This window comes from Macaca fascicularis, chromosome 3 (assembly GCF_037993035.2).
Source record: "Macaca fascicularis isolate 582-1 chromosome 3, T2T-MFA8v1.1".
In the NCBI taxonomy this organism is placed as follows: Eukaryota; Metazoa; Chordata; class Mammalia; order Primates; family Cercopithecidae; genus Macaca; species Macaca fascicularis.
The window spans coordinates 44,454,430-44,460,429 of record NC_088377.1 but is presented as its reverse complement, the minus strand read 5'-3'; positions in this window follow the sequence as shown (position 1 = coordinate 44,460,429).

The following is a 6,000-nucleotide window of genomic DNA, read 5'->3' as shown; positions in this document are numbered from 1 at the left end:
TCCCAATATCGAAGAAGGTGTAAACCCCGCTGAGACACTGCACCCAATATCCACATTGGGTGACAATGACAATATGCCCTATATCGCAAGGGATGTACACAAACCCAGGGATATTGTTGCTTATATCTAGAGTGGAAGAAGACGCTATTACTCCCAATAACGCAGGGACTGTGGCTGTACCCCCCTCCTGTGATATTGTTCTTAATATCCTAGGCAAGAGAGGATGATACTACACACAGTATCACAGGGGGAGTACACCCACCCAGTGATGTTGTTCTTAATGTACTCCACCTCCCTCCACCAGGGATATCGTTTCTAATATTCAGGGGAAGAGAGGATAACATTATGCCCAATATTGCAGGGGAGTGTACACACCCTCTGTGATGTTGTTCCTAGTATCCAAAGGTAGAGACGATGATGTTACTGGCCATATTGCAGGGGGTGTACACCCTTCTGTGATATCGTTTTCGACATTCAATGGGGGAGAGGATAACATGAATCCCAATATCGCTGAAGGTGTACAGACCCCTGTGATGTAGTTTCTAATGTACAGGGGAAAGAGTATTGCTCTCAATATCACAGGGGATGTAACCACCCTGCCCCCTTTGTGTTGTTCCTGATATGCAGCGGGGTGGAGGCTGATAATACTCCCAATATCCCAGAAGGTGCACACACACCCGTGATATCGTTCCTAATATCCAGCGGGAAAGAGGCTGATTTTACTTTCGATATCGCAGTGGGTGTACACCGCCCCCAAACCTCGGGTATCGTTCCTAATATCCAGGCGGGAAGAAGATGACATGGCTGATAATATCGAAGGGGGTGGACAACTCTTCTGTGATATGGTTCCTGATATCCAGGGGGTGAATGGATGATATTACTCCCAATAAAGTAGGAACTGTACAGCCACCCTGGGATTTTGTCCTTAATAACCACAGGGGAGAGGTGATATTACTACCAACATCGCAAGGGGTGTACACACCTCCTGTGATATTGTTTCTCATATCCAGGAAAGGAGAAGATGGTATTACTACCAATATTGAAGAGATATACAACCCCCATGGGATATTGTTCTAAAGATACAGGTTGAAAGAGGATGAGACGCCATCCAATATAACAAGGGGTGTACACCCCGCCTGTGATGTGAATCGTAAAACCTAGGAGAGAATGACATTGCTTCCAAAAACACACGGGGTGTACACCCACCCTGTGACATCGTTCCTGTCATCTAAAGGAAGAGATGATGATACTAGTCCCACTACCGGAGAAGGTACACACCTCCCTGTGATATTGTTCCTCATAACTTGTGGGGGAGAGCATGATATTCCTTCCAGTATGACAGTGGCTTGACACTCAGTTTGTGATATTGGTTCTGCACACCAACTCTGTGCCCCTCGTTTCCCATGCGTTCTCTCCACACTTTTGGAACCTCGGGGGAGTCTTTGTCTTTGGTTACAGATGAAGAGAAAAAGGGTCTGAGAGGTTAAGCAAGTTTGTTACTGGAAAGCGGTTCCGATCCAGACCCCAAGAGAGGTTTCTTGGATCTCACAGAAGAAAGAATTCGGGGCGAGTCCATAAAGTGAAATCAAGTTTATTAGGAAAGGAAAGGAATAAAAGAATGGCTACTCTGGCCGGGCGCAATGGCTCACTCCTGTAATCCTATAACTTTGGGATGCCGAGGCAGCTGGATCACCTGAGGTGAGAAGTTCGAGACCAGCCTGGTCCAACATGGCAAAACCCTGTCGCCACTAAAATACAAAACATTAACTGGGCGTGGTGGCAGGTGCCTGTAATCCCAGCTACTAGGAAGGCTGAGGCAAGAGAATCGCTTGAACCCAAGAGGTAGAGGTTGTAGTGAGCCAAGATCACGCCACTGCATTCCAGTTCGGCCAACAGAGCGAGACTCCATCTCAAAAAAAAAAAAAAAAAAAGAAAAAAGAAAAAAAAGAATGGCTGCTCCATAGGCAAAGTGGCGCCAAAGGCTGCTGGTTGCCCATTTTCATGGTTATTTCTTGATCATACGCTAAACAAGGGTTGGACTATTCATGAGTGTTCCAGGAAAGGGGTGGGCAATTCCCAGAACTGAGAGTTTCTGCCTTCCCTTCTAAGACCATGTAGGGCAACCTCCAGATGTTGCCATGGCATCTGTAAACTGTCGTGGCGCTGGTCGGAGTGTCTTGTAACAGCTAATGCATTATAATTAGCACACAATGAGCCGTGAGGACAATCAGAGGTCACTCTCGTGGCCATCTTGGGTTTGGTGGGCTTTGGCCGACTTTACTGCAACTTGCTTTATCAGCAAGGTCTTTATGACCTGTATCTTGTGGGGACCTCCTATCTCATCCTGTGACTAAGAATGCCTAGCCTCCTGGGAATGCGGCCCAGCAGGTCTCAGCCTCCCTTTACCCAGCCCCCATTCAAGATGGAGTCACTCTGGTTCTCGTGCCTCTGACAAGTTGGCCTGGGTTGAGTGTTCTCTAGTGTGTGGTTGTTGGAGCTGTTCCTAGGGGTAAGAGGGATTGTCAGTAGGAAACAGGCCTCTGTTAGCCCGGGGACTGGCACTCTGCCCCAGTATGTCAGCCTCATTTTAGTGGTGGCAAAACTGGGGCTCAGAGACATCAACTCCCTCATCCCGAACCCCCAGACTGTCAGTGGTGGGCTGGGGTTTGAATGTGGGGCTTGAAGACCCGTCATCTCCTCTGGTCCCCCAGTCTCTGCTGCCCAAGAGGAACAGGATCCCAGGATACAGGCCCCTCATGGCACCAGCCAGGGTGGGTGGAGATGGGGAGGCACAGTTCCAAAGCCCCCCGGACTCTGAGGCAGGTCGGGGACCAAGAGCAACCCTGACCTAGGGGCCCCACCCCGAGAAGAATGGCTGCAGGTCCAACCCAGCGGGCACGAAGTCTGTCCTCAGGCAACGTGACGGCGCTTCCGGCTGCTCCAGCCAGGCCGTGCTGTCTTCATTTCCAATCATGCGGCCTCCTCTCCAATTCCCAAGCCCAACCCACAGAGACAGCGATCTGGAGTCCTCGTGAGGTTTGTCAGCAGTTCTGACGCGCTGCTTCCTGCCAGCCCCGCGGCTGGTTCTGGAAAGCTCTCTGCTGCCCCCTGGTGGGGAGGCTCAGGGTAGGGCTCTGGCTGCAAGCATGGGGTCCCAGAACCTCCTGGCTCTGTCACCTCTGCTAGGTGGAAAACCAACCCAGGATTGAACCAGCAGATGGGTGCCTGATTCCTTATTATCAGAGCTCCATCCACTGGCAAGTCTCTCTGCGGGCCTCAGTTTCCCCTTCCATTAAACGAGGGGCTTGGGGGATACCAAGGAGGGGTAACTGCTTAGTGAGGATGGGAGGTTTCTTCTGGGGAGATGAACACATTTTGAAACTAGATGGCGTGAGTGGTTGCACAGGACTGTGAATGCACAAATGCCACCACATTAATCGCGTTGAAATAGTTAATTGCATGTGATGTGAATGTCACCTCATTTAAAGTGTTTAAAAGAGGGGCCTGGGAGAGTGCAGTGTACGTGAGAATCACGTGGGACACCCACAGTCTCTGAACCTCGGTTTCCTTGCCGTAAACTGGCAAAGAGACCATGTGAGCTGTGTTCCCTGGGGCCCAGAGATTCCAAGAAGGAAAACCTGGGATTCCTGGGACTGGGATGAGGGCCGGGGGCCGGAAGGGGAGGGGCATGTGGGGATGGCTGCGGTCAGCCCAGATAAGGCTTTCAATACCAAGTAACAGCGTCTACACAGGCGGAGATCCCTGCATCTCACTTCCCACAGGGCTGACCAGTGGCCAGAGGTGGGACTAGCCAGGCTCGGCCCAACCAAGTCTGGGAGCAGAGGACACTGACTGAGGGATCCCCGTCGCCACCCTCACTGGCCTGTGGCTCTCCTGACACCACAAGAGAGGTCCAGGAGCTGACCTTGGGTCCTAATGGGGGACACCTTCCTGGCTGCAGGCTGACAGGGTGGTGTGGTGGTCAGTGTACTGGGCTCTGCGTCTCCGCCCCTACCTGCTGTGTGACGGTCGGCCAGACACCTAACCTCTCTGTGCCTCTATTTCTCCAATGGCGAACAGGGACACTAGCATCCCCACATCCGGGCACAGTGGCCTGAAGGTTAAAGGCAACGGTGGCACGAGACCTACAGCAAAAGCTCTGAGCAGGGAGAGCAGGGAGGTGCCCAGAGTTCCACCACCATCTCCCCTCTGGCCGCCGAGGAAACCTAGGCTCATGGTGACCTGGCCCAGGTCTGTTGGACTCACAGTCCTTCTCATCCCCAAGAGGGCTGCCACCAGGGAAGGAGCTGGCCCCTAGACACAGCCCAGGAAGCACACAGGGAAGGATGCCCTGGGGACTTTGGTATGTTATTGCAAAAAAAACCATTTATTGCTATTTGAACCCTGTTTTCATGCCTCCATTTCCCAGAAAATGAGCCACGGAGACACCAGGAGAGGCAGGAGACCATCCTCCTTGCACAAAACCCATTCCCTCGGATGCTGTCCTCAGCGAGGGTGGCTGAGGGTCAACCAGGGGGCCCACCCGCAGAGTGGCAGAGGAGGTAGGTTGACCCTGCGGACGTTGAGTTCTGTGGCGAAGGTCCTGGCATTCTGGTAGAAGAGGATAAACTTCTCGCGGTCCAGGAGGAAGTTGTGGGAGATGGTGGCCGGCCGCGTGTAGATCTTCAGCCGTGCCTTCTTGTTGCCCAGGTCCATGGCAGCTGCCAGTGCCAGCTGGTAGTACCCGGCTGCATCAAAAGGGGTCCTGAAAGGGACAGGCCATGCTCAGCAAAAGGGGGACTCGGAGCCCGTCTTCCCAGAGGCCGTTCCTGTCTCCAGGTCATTCCACATGTCCAGCCAATGCTGGCTCACCCCATGAGCCCCGAAGCCTGTGACACTGCTGTGGTCTCAGCTGCAGGTGGGGATGACCCTGACACCCCTGGAAGCCTTCCTGACTGTCCCTACGCCCCACTCACCCCAAGCCTCCTGCCCCAGTGCCACCCTCTCTGCAGGCAGTGGCTGCTTTCCCCATGGGCTGAGGTCAGGGCAGATCCTGCCTGCTCTGACAGTTCCATGCAGGACCCTTGGCTCCAAGCCACAGCAGGGGCACAGCGTTGAGTGACCCAGGCTCCCCTCTGGCCCCTGTCCATGCTGACCATTTCCAGGCCCTCCACGGGACAGGCCAGGTACAAAACCATCTCACAGGTGTCCTCTCTGGCAATGTTCCCTGAAATACTGACGGAGTGTGACTCCCCAGACATCCACTCCTGTTTTCAATGCATCTTTGGCTCAAACTCACCATCCCTGGGTTGGGATGCCGTCTCCCAGACCTCCTCCTTGACCCTCCCATCCCCCACCCGGCTTCTCCCCAGGCACCTCCTCCACATGGGGGTCACCCAAGGGACCTCTCTAAGACCCATGCCTGGCCTGTTCCTCTTTACCATCTCAAGATGGCTCCCAGGGCCAATGAGAAAGTCCAAGATGCAGCAGTCCATTCCCTCACTGCCCCACCCCACACACGGAGCAGGGGCGTGAGAAGGCCCCGAGTCACCGCCACTGCTCACCCAATGCCCCCCAGCCCAGCCGAACACTGGACTCTGTGCTGGGTGCGTGGCTGAGCCTAACGTTCTTGCTCCCAGTCTGAGGGACCTTTGAGTGAACACTGACCACACAGGGTGGCCCGGGCTGTGGCAGAGGGAAGCCCAGGAGGCCCCAGACTCAGCCGGGGGTGGAAGGCAAAGGCTTCCTGAAGGGGTGGGGGCTTCCCAACTAAACAGGAAGGAGCCAGCCAAAGCATATGTCTCTGCGTGTGCCTGTGCATGTGCTTGTGCATGTTTGTGTGCCTATGTGCATGCCTGTGTGTGCGCGCGCCTGTGTGTGTGCGTGCCTGTGTGTGCATGTGCCTGTGTCTGTGTGCATTTGCGTGTGCATTTCCATGTGCCTGTAGTGTGTGAAGCAGCTAGTGAGTGGCAGGCTGAGCCAGGACACACCTAATCCACC